The following is a 21048-nucleotide window of genomic DNA, read 5'->3' as shown; positions in this document are numbered from 1 at the left end:
GAGTTTGAAATACTTGCAAATGAAAGCAAAGAACTAAACTGCTGCTACTAACCATACAGAAAAAAAAATTAAGTCTGTATACCTGTGGTCTTTAAAAAGCATTAAAAATTAAGCATTTGCATAAAGATAAAGAAAGAAAACACATGCAAAAACATTTATCTTTTAGACATCTGCATGCTACTTATCTCAATCTCTTTCATAAATAGGAACTAATTATGGAGAGCTTGAAACCAAGACAATGCCCTACAAAGAGGCAACCTTTTGTAAATATACCCAAAATAGTGTGAGTAAATCTGTATCATACAGATTCATATTTAACACATAGATCTTTTTGGTCTAATCTTTCTCCTTTTATAAGCAACAATAAAACTTTTACTAATTCCATTAAAAGCAGAATGAGCCTTGATGTATTCTTTCTCTAGTAAAATTACCTGCACTGCAGAGTACCAATATTAACTGTGAATGGTAGAATTGTAAAGGCTCTAGTGAAACAAAGCATTCAGATCTCTAAATTAATGCCTGAGCTCTGACTTTAAGTGAAGACAGAGATCAGCAAGTCAGCTGCTGCTCATATTGCTTTCTTATTCATAATTGAAAAACCAGAGGCTTAGGGAGTACTTGGCAACCTAATCCATTCCTTCCCAGGAATTTTATATACGGTTCCTTTTAATATAATTTTATTCTCCTGCTTTCTTCTCCTGCTATAAATATAATTTCAGAAACAAGTTTCATCCAAGGCTAAATTTCAAACCTCAAAACTGACACAATATAGGGGTCAGCAGTGAGGATGAAATTTCAAATATGCTGAATCAATCCTGCCAAGGTGGTATTAAGGCTCCTCAGTTTCAAAGTGTACCTCAGCTGCTCTATTTGGACAGTAATGTTCCCCAGAGTCACTGCAGAAGTGCATAACAAGCTGTTTCTCAGAGCAAATAGCAACTCTTTATATATCAGCAAAAGAAGGCTGGCAAAGGACAAAATAGAAGACCTTTCAGCCACTCAGAGCTGCAAAGAGCCCTTAGAAGGACTGCAACAGTCCTGAGTCAGAAAAAATATTTTCTTTGCAAGCTGGGAGGAAGAGGTGGTTGGATGGACCCAAGGAAGTCAGCCAAGTTAAAAGTTGCATGCTGGATTTCACAAAATTAAGCACAACCACGGCCTTTATTTTTAGACACCTGTGCTAAAGGAAGGGAGATTAAGATGCCTGAAATTATTATTCTTCACAGGCAGGGTCACTCAGAAATCTGATCTGTATTATTGCAGACGCTTGTAAACACTGATTCACCAGGATACAGCACTGAGCTATAATTCACACTTAGCACAGCAACCCAGCAGCCAAAAACCGTGTCCCATTAGAACAGTATATGAAGTGACAATTTGCTGTGCTGCTATACAAAAATCATAATGGGAAGAAATACCTTCAGGATTGCCCTAAAATACCATCTGTCCACAGAAAAAGGCAAAATACATGGATTTAAAGACAATATTTTGCCAGCCAGTAGCAGCAGTAAGCATTATCCCTTCCCCCTACCCTTTACCTTAAAAGGGACTATTCTAAATCACTTGAGTTTGGCATATACGTTTTCTGTGACAAAAATAAACCGAAGCAAGTGAATATGTAACAATGTGCAAAAAAGCAGAGCCCAGGGTGGAAAAAACAACCCAGTGCACATGTTCTGTTTGCCATATACTGCTACCCTGAAGTGCAGAATATTTGCAAAAATATAGGGAACTCTGAATGGCAGCAAGAGGCATTTGCAGCCTAGATCAGTCCTAGTGTGTGCCTTCAGAGACCAATTTTACACCAGCTCATCTTTAACCTAAATAGCATTTACATGAGTTTCAAATAAATCACTCATTCTTAGTCCTAACTTCCTGACTCAGTGCAACAGCACTATCATGTCAGTCCACCTTAAAGTAAGGGCAAAATGAATTATGTAACTAAGTCTAAGTGGATGCACTGGGCATAGTAAAGGAGGAATGCAGATGAACATTTAAAGCTAAAGCTTTAAAATTAGATCACAGAAAATGCATTTAAATAGTTACAACAGCAATTATTTAATTTCAAACTACTCAACACTATGAGACCACAACCTGAAAATTTATTCTATGACTTTAGATTTTTAGACAGCTGCTAAACTACCAGATTTCAGCTTTCCTTGGTTAACTGATCAGAACGTGCTTTTCATTCATTCTTGGTTTTAAACTTTTTTGCTAATGCAGAAAATCTGCATAATACCAAAAACTGAGACTCAGAGATGGAACTTGATCTCAAAATAGCAGGGCTTGTTGCAGTTTTTGGTATTTTTCTAGTATTTAATTAACTAAAAACTTCACTTCAGAATTATAGTTCACTGACAAATAGCTTCATTACACGGTGATTGTCTGTGGCATTTCACATTCTTCCAGAAGGCTGATTTCAAAAACATACAAACTTTGGAGGGGGGAGTAGCAAGAAGGAAACAAACTGAAATAACCTTAGCTTACATTACAAAAAGGAAAATTCCCTGTTCAAGTTCAAACTAAATGGCATCTTGGAGGTGAGAACAGAACAGTAACCACATCAAGCAACTTGTGTGAATGATGACTTGGAGAACCTGGCAAAGAAAAAGAGGAGAATCCTCAAGGCAAGAGATGCAACAAACCAGCTACCTGCATGGATTCAAAGAAAAAATGGGAAATTTTGACAGTGTGTTTACAGAGCCTTTTGAAAGACAGGAAAATAAATTGGAAGGGTTAAATAGGATTTATTAGTCTTTAGAGGGATAAGTCTTTCTCCCTTTTCAACTTGTGCACCATCACATTCAACATTATCAGCAGGTCATTCTGTACCTTCTCAAAGTTATAAACAGCAGTCCAGATGCCACAAGCATGGCAAAAGAGATGGCAACCTTGGCTGTGCCTGGTCTCTATGCTACTGAGTAATCTATTGTAATCAAGGCATTAAAGAATAAACCCATTACAGTTTCATGATGGCAACTTGAGGAGATACACTAAAATTGCAGTTTTGTATGTATATGGGGAGGGTTAGCCCTCTGCAGAGGGCCACAGGTCTGGCATGGAATTGCTCTTCAGCTTGGTAGGCAAACAACATGCACTGATCTTCAGCTCAATAAAATGGGGATGCCTCCACTGCAGAGCAAAGAGGTGACATTTCACTTCACTCAAGCATCAGATCTCCTAGAAAGAAACTATATTTCCTTGGTTTATTTATACAAGTTCAGAGGATGCTGATATCCATACTTGCAAAACAACCATTGAATGCTCTTATATAGTAAGGAGAACTGTAGAAATATCCAAGACCGAACCACAGATAGGCCCAGTTCTCCATAGAGTCAAGGCTGCATATTCATCCACGATAACCACTGGTGCCACACTGAAATACACCACGCTAATGGCCAGTCTGTTCCTTTCCTTGTTGTGCCCAAGCACTCATAGGTAACGTACAACTGCTTGGTAGCTTTTGATCTCTTCTGGTCAGGCCAGTACTGCAACCTATTTTAACCTATTTTGGATTAATTCTTTGTCTGTTGGCTTTGTCCCTTCCTTTCAGACACTGTTCAGGTTTTGGCTGGGACACAGTTTTCTTCATAGCAGTCTGTGTTTTGAATTTGTGGCCAGAGCAGTGTTGACAGCATAACACCATCTCTCTTCATACATTACAATTTCATTGCATATATGTGGATGACTTTGACAATCAATTTGCAAAAAAAAAAAAAAAAAAAAGGAGGTTTAGGATCTAGAAGGTACATTTCCAAAGTTTAAAACAAGAGGTACACTCAATCCTTTTAATGAATAATAGGCTAAGTATACACACCACTTACAAGTGGATTTCAAAAGGTTCCACATTTAGAACAAGTTCAGGAAACAGATGAGATGAAATTTTTAAAAAAACTACAAAAACAACCCTAGCAACACATCAAACAGTGATTACTCCTTGCTATTCATTTACATACAGCATTCTGTCAGCCAGTAACAATCATTAAGCATTACCCCTTTCCCCCACCCTTCACCTTAGAAGGGACTATTCTATATCCCTATCTATTCCTGTAAAAACTGATCAACAGCAGTTTTATGTCTTTGTTAGAATTACTGCTGCTCAAAAGTGGCAATTCTAGGACAGATTTTATTGTTTTGGCTACTAACATAAAAAAGTTCCTGTCCTGCTGAATCTTTTATTTCTTCTTCCCATGTTGTAAAAAGCACCCTGATATCTCTGTAAAAGATACATCACAGCATAACTGCATCCTCTGCATTAAAGACAGGATAGTGAAATGTAGGATCAGCATTTCTCTGACAGTGCCTGCATGTCTTCTGGTTGCCAAGGTACAAAATAGATTCAAATTTCTGGGGTTTTCATATATGAAAACATCTTTTGGGGAAAATGTCCAAACAAACATTGTGGATGAGAGATTTTCTTTGTTTACAGAACAGACTACATCATGAGGATCAAACTTATCCACTTCATCTCTCACCAGTAATCTAAAAAACACTGCATGTTTAGTAGTTGCCTGAGGATTTGCTTTCCTTATCTCTTCAATCTTGACAAAGGGACCATAAAATGTGCCAGGTAAAGGTAGCTTTCACAGTTACTAACCCAGACCACCTTATGTGGAAACAAATCAAAAGCACAAGTTCATTCCACAGAAGCTGTAAAACAGTTTCCATACAAGATTATTTTGGCCCAAGTAAAGTGACACTAAAGAAAGATTATGTTAAAAAGCATTCAACTGTGCATCAGCTCAGATATAAACTAGCTGACATTCCTTACAGGTGTATTGTGTATCCATCACACCCAGATGAATATCCTCAGGCTAAGATATATTGAACTACTAACTGCTTTCACTTAGGAGAACATGCATTGGCAATATATGATAAAGCATCTGAAGCAAAATAATGGAAGCAAAAATTGGACACATGACTAATTCGCTTTTTACTTCATCTTGAATCCAATACCATGGTGAAATTATTGCACAGGACTACAGTTGCTGTTACTTTTCAGCAAATAATGAGCATTCTTATTACTACCAGTAAATATTTCAAAATCCAAACACAGAAAATCAAATATTTCCTTACACACAATAAAAATCCTATTTAAAGAAAAATTCCAGAAAAAACAAAAGAATTTGAATCAATTCAACACTGACACTCAAAGACACATTTTACATGTAGTAATAACTGTACATCCTTGAACCTTTTCAGTTTTATAGATAAAAGTGGAACTGAATGTTTAATTGTATGCAGATGGTTATTTTTATTTCAGTAAAGCTAGCACAAAAATGGTCTAACAGAACTTGGGTCTTTAGTTCATTCCATAACTTCCTGTGCATTGCAAAGGCACAAGACCATAACTAATCAAGATTCCATGACAGGTATGAAATGAACCTTAATCAATGCTCTTAATGTCTCCTACTATGTAACCTCAAAGATGAAGTCTAAAGCCTAAGTATTTTGGACAGTGCAAGACAATGATCCTGAAATACAAGAATAAATTACATTACACTTACAGAACAATCTTGACAAAATACCATCAGAAGATATAGCCTCTCCTAGAGTATCAACAAATGTTCCAGGAAATAGAAAAGTGTCTATTTTTAAAAGAAGTTTGACAATTCAATTTTAATTCTTGGTGCATCTGGTGTCATTCTGAATGCACAGCGTATCACAGCATCTCTGGATGAAATAACCAAAGGGCAGAACAATGACAAACTCACAGCATTGCCCATGGAGAATCCTGCTTCAAACTCCCACCCAGGCAGCAAACATTGTACAGTAGCCAAGGATGGGCATTACCATTCACCAATAATACCCTCAGTTTCAAGCTCCCTTTATCTAATAATTAAGTAATATGCCATGCACAAACATTGCTTATTCCCAGTTTGCTGTGAGAGTTATGTTGTTTCAATTCCTATTCCAAGCACAGAAGCTACCAAGTACCTCAGACCCCATGAGCCCTTCTTGGCATTATATGGAAATGGCTTAAGCACATATCCCAGGTCTAATAATTCCAAAGAAAACAGAATCTGACACATTAGTTTTAAAGTGACTGACTACAACTATAGAATTAAAATTGCATCAGGACATGATAGGCAATGAAGGAAAACATTTGCCATTACGGTGACTGAAGATGCTGGAGGTAGTGCTGAGACACTTTTGTGAGCAGTGAGATTAGGAATGGAGAGCCTTTAACATTTTTCATCTGTCTTGACTTGCCTGATTACCTGGATATAAAAATTTTGGTTCACTATTTTCTAATTTCAACCTTGCAATGCTACTTCATGTCTCCATAGAGCCAAAATTCCTGGTTTGCACAAATAGATTACTAACTGCTCAGAAAGGTGTTGAAACTTTAGGATCTCCATAGGCACCTTGACCCAAAAAGTTGAGTTGATATCAGAAAAATCACTAATGGAACAGTGAGTCAGAACAAAAGTATTGATTAGAAACACTTGATAATGTTGTGGCTAACCATAATGTATGTATGTCCTACCCTAGGGCAGCTTCTGGCAGATGTGTGGTCATGTTTACTGGAAAGGTTTAATTTTTTCACATTTAGGCATATTTCTATTTTTGCAAACAGACTAGGAATAGACATGAAGGGAATTTCTTTTTAAATCTAAAGGAACATAAACCAACTAGAATTGTAGAATACATTCAGAAGAATGTAATCTACAAGTCATTTAAATGCACACTAGTCAATACCTGCAATGATATAATCATCTTTTCTTTTACTTCAGAGCTATGTCAACATTAGGTTTCATTTCACTGCAAATGCTAGCAGTTAAAATATCAGGTTTTGTACATACCATTAGAGAAAAGGTCTTTCTTCTCATTTCTATATGTAGTACCAAGGTATTAATTTGAAAGTTCTGTTTGCCTAAATAGGGTACCCGGAGTTTTATATTGTCATTATAATGTCATTCCGTAGCACATCTATTGCACCTCTAGCTACCTGTTAGTGCATAAGTAGGCCAGGCAAATCGGTGGTTCCAAGGATCAAACTTTGCCCACTGCATGAGAGGATTATGTCAGATGAGGTGCTAAGAATCAGCCATTATATATCCTTTCTATAAAAATTTAAACCACTGAGAGCTTCACTTTCAGTGTGTATTTCAGGAGCAACATAGCATTTAGAATAATTAAACAAGCAAAAGGCACCAACACAAGTGACTGGATGTTTAGGCTTCTCAGTGGGCTATAATTTTGTGTATTTCCTACTTTTATCAGTCATCACATTTGTCTAAATGCACACAGATTAGAAATTTCATTATTCAAAAACCTGCACCCCTGAATCACAAAGGCATTTGCTTCTCTGTCAAAGAAAGCAGAAGGTATTTGAAAAAGACTATTAGCTGACTTAGCAAACATGACAAAGGCATGGTAAAGTTACAGGGTAGCTGGTCAAGAGTGTCTAACTCCATATTACAAGATGGTCCACAATTTAAAGGTCTGGAAAAAAGGATGGAAGAGGCACTATTGTCTGGTTACTAGTTAATAGTATTATCTTTCTATATACCCAATCTGAATATACAGCCATATATTCTTAATGAACACAAAATATTTGTAAACTTAGTTTGGCATTTTCCTAGTGCAAATATTTCAGCACTGATTCAGCATTCCCCAAATTTTTCACCTCTGATACTTTCTATAGAACAACTGATTGACAGAACCCTCAGAATTTTAGTAATCCTATTACTAACAAAGCTGTAGCATTCATAGATTCTTAGTATTTTATAATCCCATTCAGGTATATAACTGCTGATTATTTTACTGTAATGAAGTTATGGACTGACAGATACTTCTACAGATAGTAAGAATGAACAGTCTGAGTAAGATTTGCAACATGTTCAGACTTGGTATTTAGTAATGCTTAGCCTAAAAATAATCAACAAAATATTAATCCATATCTAAATGTCATTGGGAATTTCAGAGACACCTTTGTAGACCAAGAAGCACAATCTGCTTTTTGCACCTGAAATCACAGGCAGGGTTGGAAAAAAATAACACAAGAGTGTATTTTTCATCTTGCTGTGAAAGCACCAGCACATTTAAAACATCACTCATAACAGTAAATCAAAACCTCAGTAATGCTTGTTGAAACTGGCTTTTAAGATGGAGACTGAGCAAAAAGACCTTTTAAAATCAGTTTTAGGGAATATATAAATTGTTTGAACATTGCCATGGACAATCAGTTTTAACAGCATATGTCCAACAGCCTAGTTACTTGCTGTTCTGGGAGCCTGCCAAAGAAAGAGATCCATCCAGAAATTATGAGGGGGAAAAAAAACCAAGAGAAACTGGGTAACAGCACGTAACTTACACACACCTCTAGCTAGACAAAAGCTTTTCATCTAGCATACATAATCATAAAATCAGTGCTCCTGACCAATCTTGATTTTAATAGAGAAATACTCCTTTTAAAAAGCCTGGAATTCCCTATTGACAAACAGTGCAGCAACACATAAGATTTATCCTACTGTGCATCTTTCCCCAGGAGCAGCTGAGAATTATTAATGATACAAGCATCACTGAACCACTGAATGATGTAAGACCACCTACATTTTGTAGATAGAGAAGAGCAGAGGCCATAAACCAAATCAGCAGGAAACCTTACAGCACAATTAATATCTCCTAAAATATACTCCTGTTTTAGCTTCTAGGAAATGTTTCACTGGAAGATAATATTTATTAAAGCAGCAGCTATCCCCATTTCTCAGATTATTATTTCTGACAGACACTGGTTACCAAGGGTTCAGTTCACTGTTAATAAAGACCTCTGGTGAGACCAGCTTGAGCAGCACTTAAGCGAATTCTTTTGAAATAAAGCTGTGTCTGCCCTGAGAAAGCCTGGTCTGGGTGTGTGCTAACAAGCAGGGTTTTGGTTCAGCCACTAAGAGAAAATCTTCAATACCTAACAGCAGGTTTAACCTCAGCTGCTCAGCCCAGAGCCAGCAAACCCAGCATGGGGCAGCAGGCAGCTCCACTTCAGTGGCTCTCACAAGCCGCTCCCATCTGGTTGTACTCAGCACCTCTGCTGCTCTCACACCACGAGCTGCAGCCTTGTGGCTTCTGCCCTGAAGCAGCCAAGTGAAGGAGCAGCCCCCGAGGGCAAAGGCAGACCAGGCCAGCAGGGCACCACAGGGCACAGCTCAGCCATACTCAGCCAGGCCTGCCCTGCCCCACTGGCTCATCCAGCACATCCGCCTGGGAATTCAGTTTGGTTCAGAAATGTACTTTTGCTTTTCCAAAGTGAAATGTGCTAGAGACACCTTAAATCCAGGCCTGTCTCCAAAATCTCATGATATCCCAGTGCCCACCTGGCCAGTTAAAACTCCTGCACTCTGCAGAGAAATTTTATGGATATGAAACAAAGGGAGGAGGAGTTTTGTAGCCCATGAGCTCTGTTGTCTAAGAACAAGGAGCTCTAATTTTTACTTTCAGGACTATTTATTTCTTTTACACTTAGAATAGAAAGGATCAGATGAATACCTTAACTGCAAGGCCTCAAACAGGACATATAGGAGACCTGCAGCTTTCCTCTGGTGCAGCGTCTCCCATGTTACCAGTGTGAGACAGACCATGAGCACCACTGTGAAGCGCTGAATTCAGTGAATGAGCCTGGTGATGGCAAATGGGGATGTCACACTGCACAGCAATAGACTGAACCTTGCTTTTTTGGGAGCTGACTACACCCCTTTACTCAATCTACCTGTGTCTCAAAGCCAGGACTGCAATTAAAGCTGAGTCCTCCAAGTTCCTTGGGAAAGGAGAATTTATCAAGACAGTTTAAAATTTATTTTGCTGTACTGTGTAACAGAAGTCAGTTTGCCTCTCACAGGACCTAAGCATTTAGGACTCTCTTCTTCCTTGTTTTCCTTGGCTTTTTTGATGGACTTTCCTTTTTTTTGTCTTTTTAATTTTCATCTACCTAAATTAAACATTTCCAGGAACAATGGCATGTCAAATTTTAAACTTCTACTTCCTATAACTTAATACTTCTAGTACTGTAACCTGTGTTTTTCCTACCAGACCTGATTTACACAACTCTTTTCACACTTCCTAGTAGTCAGTGGCTGCAGTCATCTAAAGACTGCATTGTAAATAACTGCAACAGCAGGAAAGGCATTGCCAGCAAAAAACATATAAGAATACTGAAGTGTTACTTAAAAATAACATTAGTTTCTGGACAGATGTGCAAGAGCTTACTTTCATATTAGTCCATGTAAGCCTACATAATCTCCTGACAATCCGGAATCTAAAATAAATGCTTTGTGCATCACTGCATACTCATTTGACCAAAGGTTTGATAACATGCTTTGGTTTGATATGGATGACTGAGATTCTAAAGAAACTATGTGCAGCAACAAGCTTACAGAAACATACAATTTATGGTGAGATTTGACAAATGCTCTGTACTTTTCTGAGAGCTTTTGTACCACAGGGGATAGTGTGGTGAATACGAGTGGTAAAACGCCTGCTGATTTTAATAAAATTTAAGTCATACAAATGATGGCTGCACTGAATCTCCAACCCTTACGAGGTACTTGCCCCTCCAGGCACTGTCATTCCCCAGTATTCTCTGCACTTCCAGTTGTAAGAGCCCCATAAAATGAAATGCTCATATTTTTCATAAGTTATGCTTTCACCCATCCAGCTACTCAAGTCTGCATTAATTCTGCTTTTTATGTAGCAGACAGTCCAACAGGAGTGACTTCTCAGTCTGCCTAATGCCTCCCCTTAAACCAAAGGTTTATTTACAACTGTCCAGTATCACACCCTTTAGAGGCCAAGCAGACTGCATAGAGGCACACCTCCCTGAAGAAGTGGAAAATATCTCAATAAATGAAAAAATTACTGTGAACTTCCAGGGAAGAGCAGACATTTCCCATCTGTTCACACTACTACTGTTGCTATTTATAGAAGCTACCTTGACATTAAGGACTTCTCAAGTGATACAGTCAGGTTTAGCAGAAGGATGTGGACTTTCTGCAGAGAGGAATCTGGCCCTAAGTTACAACACAGCTGAAATGAATCAGAGCTACACAATTCATATTTAACAGAACAATGAACAAGGTGCAATATTAATAATATTAAAGTTCGCAGTATTAATAAAAAAATCTTAATCACATTATTTTTCACAAACACCACCAAGAAACCAAATTCTAGGAAAATCATAGACATCTCTGTACTATCTCTACATGTCTTATTCTCCCTGACTAGCATAAGTAATATGAATTACAAAATACCTGGCTGAATGCAGCAATATTTCCTTTTTGCCATGACTGTCCAGTGTTAAAGCTGAATATAAAACATTTCATTACTTTAACACTTACTTTAGGCTTCAAAAACTAGTGCATTTCAAATAAACTTTTGGTGAAAGCTTTATTTCATGTCTCAGCAGTAACAAAGTCTATTATAATAACATGCATGAGATCTAGAGGTTCAGCAGAAAGATGATTGTAACCTTTATATCCACAGCAGGGAGATAGCTATTTCCTCTCCTGTCAGGATGATTTATTCAATAAGTGAAGAAAATATGAATCTTAAATTGCATTATTTTTTTCCCCTGCATCTCAAGAAACAGCAGAAATCTTAGGAAATTAAGAACATGAACAAGTACATGAACATTAAATATTGGGCTTTTTGGAACAATGAACTGAATCTCATGAACAAAGAATACTGCAAATATTCCATACTTGGGATGGTTAAATCAAGAAGGCCTCTCCTCTCTCTTCCCTCTAACTTTTTGTTCCTTCCCCCATCTTTAGTTTTTACCCATCTTCCTTTTACAGAGGAGTTTATGAATTGTTCTGTATAGATAAGGATTCATGCAGTTTATATCCAAAGACAAACTCAATCTATTTTTGGTAAATTAATTAGCAGAAAAAAAAATTATCTACTGGGAATTTTAAAAACTGAAGTTTAAGCAGGAGAGGTTTGAAAGAATGAAGTACCAGGTATAAAGAAGGAAAGAGTTTAAAAAAATCAGGTCATTCTCTGTACCATACCACCAATAGAACAGAGTCTATCCATGAGGTTCAACAACCTCATCCATAAGTTCAGCGCCAAAATTTTTGGTTTTCATTTCTATCTGATGCCTTATCTAAATCACCTTCTCCATCTCTTGAGTATATTTCCCTAAATTATAACAGGAGGAGTAGAAGTAAGGTAAAATTTAGCATGAAATCCTACATTTTCCCTAGAAAGTTTAGTGGTCTTAATTTCAGAAAATGCAACTGCAGCAGGAAAGGATCAGAAAAGAAAAATGGAGTTTAGTCTCTGGCAGCACTATAGAGCCAATGGTACTGTGGTGACTAATAATGACACTGAATGCTTTCAGGAGGTTCTCATTCACTGTAAATTTTTGCAGCAGTACTGTAAAACAGCAAACAGTATCAGGAGAGGTCACAGTAACTACATGCTCTCTAATGAAGTTGTTTCATGGTATAAAACCAGGAAATCTAGCAAAGCAAAACTCACATAAAAGACTATGATTAACTCTCACATTTGCTACCTTCTGAACTGTATTTTTTTAAAAAAAGAGACTTTGACAGCATCAAGAAATATGACACTAATGAAATCCATAACACAGCCTGAGCAGATGTCATGACAAGATGAGAACAGAGCAATGTAACCACAAACAGTGATAGTGGGTGAGGATGAACCAAGCATCACTAAGAATAAAGAACAATGAAAGAGTGAAATTGTTCTATTTTCTCATCCAAATTTCTCAACTGCTTCATTCAAAGCCCCTTCTAATAAGCAAGTAATATAGGAATATTTTAATTATACAATTTAGAATGAAGTCAACCATGTAATAAAAACCACAGGGCCACACTTAGATTATGTAGGTTCTATTAAAATGGGATGTGTTTACTTCCTGATTTTAAACAGAGCTCTTCTTGCATTACCCTAAACCAACGTAGATTTAAGATCTCCATAATCACATTTAGCAAGGCACTGTGTGCAAAGCAATAAAAGCAGTTACTCAGTAGGGTTTACGATGCATATAGGGTCACATCTTGTTGACTTTTTTTATTTGGTGTTTAGGTCAACTTTACAGACCTACATGTAAATATATTTCAATGCACATTCTCTACATTGTTTGAAGGGCCAGCACATGTCCTCAATTTTCCCCTCTCTACATGTATACTTGTCTCATAATCTATGCCCAGTGCTCCTGTGAGGATAAACAGATGTGTGAATTCAGTTATCTTCCATCAGTTGTATTTATCCTTGGTCATCAAATAAGAGGTTTCTAATCCCTACAACTAACAGCTCAATATTCTTCCATTATCATTTATTATTACATGCAGGCAATGAACATGCATGCTTAGGCACTGAGCTTAAGCATGATCCTATAAGTTGTAAATACATTCCAGGGAGCTGTTAAAAGGAAATCAGAAAGGTGCATTACCCAATAAAGTGAGATCATAAAACCATACACTTTAGTCACTTCAAAGAAATGAATGTACTTCCCCAGACTCCTTTTGTAAAATCCCAATCATCCAAATAAATGACCTGTGAAATAAGCCTCTACCTAAATTAGTCTATAACCTTCAAGTCCTTCCGCCACCAAAATCTCAAGTCTTTAACATGACCACATTCCTCTCATAAAGTAATCTCTAAGTTTCATAGGTTCACTCCTCAAGGAATATATCACAAAGGAACAGTACAATTTCCCCTCTATTTACTTTAGGTTTATGAAAAACATCACAGGAAGGTCCAAAGCACCATTTGACTGTGGAGAACTGGTTACTATTGCAAAATGCAGCAGTCTGATACTGCAGGCATCCTCTCAAGAACATGCTTCTCCTACCCAATGTGCAACTACTGATTTGGCTCATCCCCAAACTTACCAGAAGCTATGAAACTGCAATCAGTATCCCTCATAACTTACACCACTAAAGGCCCTGGTATACAGTGTTCAGTGTGGAAAACATGAAGTGGAAGAAAGCACCACTTGCACACTATTTCTCACATGCCATTTCTTTGTAACACCACACATTATTATTCCAGATACATATTTAACTTCTCATAAAAAATTCTTCTGTGGTTTACGAGGAGAGGAACCCCCACAGTGCTGGAATATGTAACGGAAATAGGAGCATTTTGATTTTATACCACAGACATAAGTCACTTGCTAATTGGATTCTTACATTTGTACATCAGCCTTTCATCTCATGCCTCACTGCCCAGGAAACAGTTGCATTTGTTCTCGGCTCCCTAATTCTGATATAAATATATCTGATAGTAAAACAGTCATTCATTCAGACTCACCTGATGCTTTAGATTTTCCCATCTGAAGTGGGGCTTGAGGACATGAAAGGTGTTTTGCCTGTAAGGTGTCCTTCTCCTCACCGTGTCCTTTAGGTGATGTTCACAGAAAAAGTAGGACATCAGTGATCATTGTGTCCCATGGCTCCAAGTGAGACAGGTAGAATGTGGATAAGCAAATCTACCTGAGCAGATAAGGAAAAAAGTTAACTTCAATAAGTTTTTGCACAGTGAATAAATATTTATGCAAGAATCAGAAATTTCTAAAATTGGTTAAACCACAGGGTAGAATCCCACAAGCAAAGACACCTATAGATGCATCCACAAAAGCCAGCACAGCTCCAAATTGTCCCAGCAAATCCAAACCCATTTCAAGCTGTTGTCAAGCATCAATGCAAGACCCACTTATATGATGGCACTCTGCAAAAAAACCCCACCTTTTTATCTGAAATAAGAAATATTTCTATATATATTTGAAATAACATATATATGTAATAACAGATATTTCTATAGCATAGGTTATAATAGTCTTTTATTATAACTTTCATATAACTTTATTATAACTTTCAATAATTTTATTATAACTTTTTTTTTTAAGATCTCCAAATAAAGACAAACAAAACCCCTAACCTCATTTTACTTCAGCAACTGCTAAACTACTGGTATCATATTGTAAAGTCATTCCAGTTTATAAGGAACCTTTCAGAGACCTAACTGATAAATTAGATAATTAGAAAAGAATATATGAAAATCCTACACCAAAAAGAAAAATCAACAGTCAAAGGACTAAAAGCAGTAGAACCACCTCTGTACTCAACAGAAAATTCATAATCAATGCAAAAAATGTGTTCAATACTCTGTTCAGTCTCTAAGGGTTATAGTAATCGATTCTTTTGTCAATTCACATTTTCTGAATTATTTTCAGAATTTCTTCACTTTTCATACTAATTAGGAGATAACTAAGTGAATGCTTAGCCTCCAATATTAGGTTTATTACCCCACTTTTTTTCCCTGTAATTTCTCAAAAAAAGTACCAGTTCTTTATTTCAGAGTCTAAATCACCTTTTTAATTTTCTCCAATCTAATTAGCATTTTCTTTTTAGAATATTCAGGTACTTGTTGGCACAAACCAAAGAAAAGTTTCAAAAGTAAATGTATGAGAATACATAGAAATAAAATGGTAAATTCAGACACACAAACAACACAAATTTATCCAGTGATTAAAATAAAGCACTACTCTTTTGCTTATCCAAACAGGCACAACTAATTAGGACTTCACCATTTTTTTTTAAATTGCAGTTCTTCTTTGAGGTAAAAATTTCAAAATACATTTTGGCAAATAAACATGAACACTGAAGAAATCATGACCTAAATATTGATATTGCACAAACAGAAAAAAGACTACATTAATCAGATGAATTATTCATTCCACAAGTTATAGGAACTAGGATGATACATATCCAGGAGTTTCACTTTAATAATTTTTAGGCAAATTAAAATGCCAGTTTTTAGCATTTATATGTAGTTCCATGCATTGCTATGACTAACAAATCTTTATAACTTTAAAAGTAGTCACCAATCCTAAAAAGAGAATTTGCTAGCTGTTAGTGCCTCAAAATTAACAAGATAACGGGAGCAAACCCATTAATAATTTAGCAAATAATATATTGCTAAATATCAACTTTTACATAGCACCCATCTCTCTTTAAAAAAATGTGATATGGAAGGAAAAGTGCCTATCCTTAGTTATCAAGTCCCTGCAGCAAGCAAGTGCCTGAACTCGTTTATTTCTGATCTTAAAAGTCCCAGCTTTACCTCACTCATTGAGTTGCTTCATCTCTACCAGTCATGAGGTTCACAAAACAAATAAAAAGCCACAGAGCTCCATTTCCAAAAGCTGGCCACAGCAACACTGCCTTCCCAACCAGCTGCAAGAGCCCAACACACACCCCCACCCCAAGCCCAAGGTGGGATTGTTTGTTTGTTTGTTGTTCTGCCAAGCAGATCCCCCCAGGCAGAGTCACAGCCCAGGGCTCTCGCTCCATCCCATGTCCAGCCAGACTCCCTGTGCCAGGGCTGACAAGCTGAGAAGGTGGGGGGAAAAAAGGGAAGGATGCTTTCCTGCAGGAAATTCATGGGTTGAGCATCATTACTTCAGATTAATCTGACTTTTCCCTGCCCTAAAATAGCACTGAGGTCTATCTTCTCATCTGCTCTTCAGCACTGGCTCTGCCCAGCCCCTGTCCTCAGCCCTGGGCAGCTCTGCAAGAAGGGGAAGACAGCAGTGCCATACAACCTGTAGTTAGGAAAATCCCTGACCACAGACTTCCATTCGGAGATTATTTTTTTATATAGGAATAAAATTTGAAAATATAAACCTTCAGATCTCCTCCATTAATACACATGAATTACTTTAATGGGGCAACAAAAACTTGACCAGCTGAAGTCCGGTCTTATAACTCCTACAGGATTTATGGGATTAAATTTGGTGTCTTTTTAGAGTCTCACTACTGTATAATTCTTTACTTTTAAGCCTCTTTCTCACCATGTTTCAGTCCCAGAAGTTCCCTCAAACCATGCAAATACATTTCTGAAGCATGGATTAGGTCTCTCATATTTAATAAAAAGTCTACTTAAATTATTTTTCAGCTTTGTTCAAAGTGAATATTGTGAAGTCTTTCAATGAACTGAAGATATCTCTATTCTGTTCAAACAAATCTACTCCAATATTAACATTTTAAGGACTTATGTAAAATATTACCAGTACACATATTGTACATCCAGTGTTTGTCCCACAGCAGCAAAGCAGAGCAATCTTTTCGATCCCCTGCTGTATTGCAAGTCAGAATCATACTTCAGTTGCTTCATTCTGTTTTGTATAACATTATCCATAAAACTTTCACCTTTTTTTTTTCCCCAGAATTACTATAGTCAGTAGTAATTACTTAAATCTACAATCAATCAACCTGTCTCACACCACAGCTTCTCTCCCAACAGAAAGGGCTAAATAACTCACAGGACCCCGAACCTCATCTGCATTCCCAAACTTGCATCACAAATTTGGAAGCCATTTTACAAAGCGACCTGCTTTATAAACCTCTATAATGTGATTTAACCCTGTGAGATGGGGCTCACACTGTGCTGGTGACCAAACAAGGCCACTTGTGCAGCAGTACTCGTCTGAGCCCCCAGAAGGGGCCAGCACCTTCCTTGTCCCTGGAGGAGCCAGGCAGAGCTCCCAGCAGAGGGGCACCCAGGGCCTCACTGGTCACACACCTGAGAGGATGCAGAGGTTGCTCTGTCCCAGCCACCAGCTGAGCTTTTACTGCCAGCAGCTCTGCACTGGGGACACACCTGAACTCAAGGCAACACCATCAAGACCACAATATCTCTTTCCCTCCCATCTCAGCATGTGTGGTGGGCCACCAGCCTCTCAAATTATCCCAGAATTTGCTTCTAAGTTCACTTTTTGACAGGCAGGCCACTCATATTTTGTATTTAGGCAGAATGGAACTATAGCATTACATTATTTGTAATTAACATCACACTCTGGTTCTGGTTTTATGCCCAGTTCTGTAGGAGAGATCTTACACTCTAATCAACGTGCTTTAATGGGATTTTATTTTGAACTCCTTAATGGATCTTATTTGCTTTTATACATTATGTCCATTTTTTTCTGCCTACAGGGTCTATATTCTGCAACTTAAATATTTGATTCTAATCCTATTAAAACAAACAAATCTATAAGCATTTAAAGGCTGGTTAAAAAAAGAAAACACCTCACATTTCTGGACTGCTAAAACCACTGCACAGCTATGCATTTTCTCTCCGTCTCTCAAAAAATTGATTTTTAGAGCTTTGCCATGAGCCTTTGCAGTGCTTAAGACAAATAGATTGTATTACTGAATCCAGCCCTCAGGAATCTTACTTCAAAATAAATCAAAACCAGAACCATTCTTTCCTGCAGGCCCACTAAAAACTTGTGTAGAAAAAATAATTAACAGCTTCACAAAAACAAAGTAAGTTTCATGTGACTAGAGCAGTGTATAGAACACTAATAGCATGTTTCTACTGGCTAAATGGAAAATGAAGATAACAGAAAAATACTAATAACCCTTGTGTACAAGGACAGTCATCTCCAAGTAGGAAAATTAATTAATAAATTATTGCGCAAAGCTGTCATTTTTATGTAGCTGTCAACTGCTTCAGATTCATTTTTTTCCAAGGTCTAGAAAATGAGGTCAAGATCAGTTTCTGCCAATTAATTCAGAGAAAACTGTTGTAAAAATCACAGACTTTCTGAAAAGCAAGCATTTCCTTTGGGCTCATTAATATTCTAGTTAGGGAAAAAAAAAATTTCAAAGTTCAAAATAAAGGGTCACATCATTCAGCCATAGCAAACCATCATTATTTACATACTTAGAGAGAGCTCTCTCACTGCTACATAGACATACAAGTATGTTATATAGGTCACTATTTATAGTCACTAAACCTGTGGGTTTACTGACTTCTATTGTCCCACACCAACATGTATAGATAATTAATACAAATGAGCTAATCTTTTGCCCTTCTATAGTTGTGCAGCCCACAAGCTGGTGTCAGTGCAGCTGGTCCTTCCCTCCCTTGCACTCCTGCCCACAGCTGTGCTCAGCACTGACCCCTCAGACAGAACTCGAGGCTGCCCAAGCTGCCCTGCAGCCACAGCACCCCCGGCTGGGCCAGGCTCCCTGCCCCACCTCCTGAACACCTGAAAGCTCTTTGCACTCCTTTGTTCCAGGAGGCTGTGCTCCTCCCACGAGGTTGATTCTCAGTGGAGGCTAGAACTCATCATACATAACCACCCTGTTCACCTGCCACAGCCCCATGACCAATACAAGATGTTTATGAGCATCTGCAAGAGGCAGCTGCATCAACTTCTGCCTGCCAGGAGAATCCCACTGGGGGCTTGAACCTGAACACTTGTGGAAAAAGATATAAACATTAGTATGGGAAGGAGAGACATAAAAGGCTTTAATACTTGGTATTATGGGCATTGTAACTGATTTTAGGTTTTTGCTTATATTATCAACAGTACTCCAGGTTGCTCTTATTGCATAAAGAATATATTTTTCAGTTTCCTCTGCAAAATGCAGCTGAAAGAATGCAAGAGCATTCCCCGAAAACTGTAACTTTAAACCATGATTTCAATTTCCATTGTACAGGAAGCTGTGGCTGGTTTTATTGTTATTTCTTCACCTGTCCTCACCCATTCATATTCATTTCAACTTACAATTCTCAGCAAATCAGTTGAGGACACTGACTTTGCCTATCTGCCTGCCAGATTTGGCATTGAGGTGGAGGGATCAGCTAAAAAAGCCAGTGAGATTCTGGTGTTATTAAGCAGCTTCCTAAAAAAGCTGCTCTTCACAGAAAGCATAACTATAGTGGTTTGGCCTATCTATCAGCTTGGGAATGAATATGGCCTCAGAGCAAAGTTTGGCCCTCCTCAGCTTCAGCTATTCACATTTACCTCTAACTTTAGTTTTAACTTGAATCTTTGAAGCTCCTGATTTGTGTTAGCTGTGTTAGGTCAGATTTCCTGTCTCTGCTGTAAATGACATTCCATTTTCATCCAAGCAGGGGTTCCTGAGGTCCTCTTGACCCAATCAATTAGAGAACTTATTTTTCTTGTGGCTAAGCTACAAGAAAAAGCTACATTTTCCTTTCATCCATTTAACCAGCCTACATACACTCTCTATCAAGTGAACAGTAGAGCCACAGCTTGGGCCATTTATTTGCTCTATGACTTTTCAGAAGGAACTAAGTTGCCTGTATAAAACTATAGTTCCCTAGGATGCATTCAGAAAGCTTCACACAGCTTCTGAGAGTGCAGGAAAAGCAACTGGACCCAAAGGGTGCTATGTTCCACTTTTGCACATGCAAAACCAGGTCAGTGCTACACACCCATCCACCACTGACTGTGAGGTCCTGCTCTGTGGTATTAATAGTAGTTACTTATGTAGAGGTGAGTCAGTGCAGTTTATCTGTCCAGTTTTTTCTATGTGCAATATTCACTACTGCAGAAATACTACACTGATATTTAGAACTAGATTTTTTCTACATAAAGCTAAACACTTAAAAAAAAGGAGATAATCATGCCTTTCTATTGAGAATCAACATTAATCCCTGTAACTTTTGACACATCACCAATTCATATCTCAGTTCCATTTGCTATAAGTTATACTTCAAACCAAACTCCCCAGATTTCTGAGATCTACACAAAATCCTTGTTGCACCACTTCCCTCACAAATGCCCCAGAGCATTACCTGTCCCATCATACCAAGCACTGCTTTCCAGAGGCTTCCTCACTTCATCATCAGGACACTGCCTTCACTGTCCCCATAGAGGATGCAGCATCTATCCCACTAACTGGAAAATTCAGCAGTGGACCAAGAACCAGCTCTGGCCTGGGACAGACAAGTGCTGTAGTGTGTTTAAGAAACCAGCCTCTTCTTTGCAGTGCCTGATAAATCACAAATGCTGCTAGTGCTTTGTGTTTCTAGATAAAAAAGCTAGTAGATATCCTACAATCTGGTCTTTAAAACTTACATATAGGCAATTTTTCACACTTAGATTGGGTGTTAGAATCTGAAGTTTTAATCTTCCATTTTATTCAATGTGTCACAGCAGAAAATACCACAGTATGAACAGAAAAAGCTGAGATAGGAAAAAGCCAAGTTTTGGTTGCACATCTGATGCAGATGAGCATGTTTTAACTTGTGCAAATCACA

The 21048-nt window shown here is 37.8% G+C and overlaps 1 protein-coding gene across 6 annotated transcripts in view; it reads left to right on the top strand.

The window, feature by feature from the left end:
* The window catches only part of B3GALT1 (beta-1,3-galactosyltransferase 1), a 174363-nt gene that overhangs the window by 124149 nt on the left and 29166 nt on the right, over positions 1-21048 (top strand). The gene's annotated exons all lie outside the window — the stretch shown is intronic.

The sequence above is a fragment of the Agelaius phoeniceus genome, chromosome 7 (genome assembly GCF_051311805.1).
Source record: "Agelaius phoeniceus isolate bAgePho1 chromosome 7, bAgePho1.hap1, whole genome shotgun sequence".
Taxonomy (NCBI): Eukaryota; Metazoa; Chordata; class Aves; order Passeriformes; family Icteridae; genus Agelaius; species Agelaius phoeniceus.
Note: the sequence above shows the minus strand (reverse complement) of the source record. Positions and strands in the feature narration are given on the sequence as shown.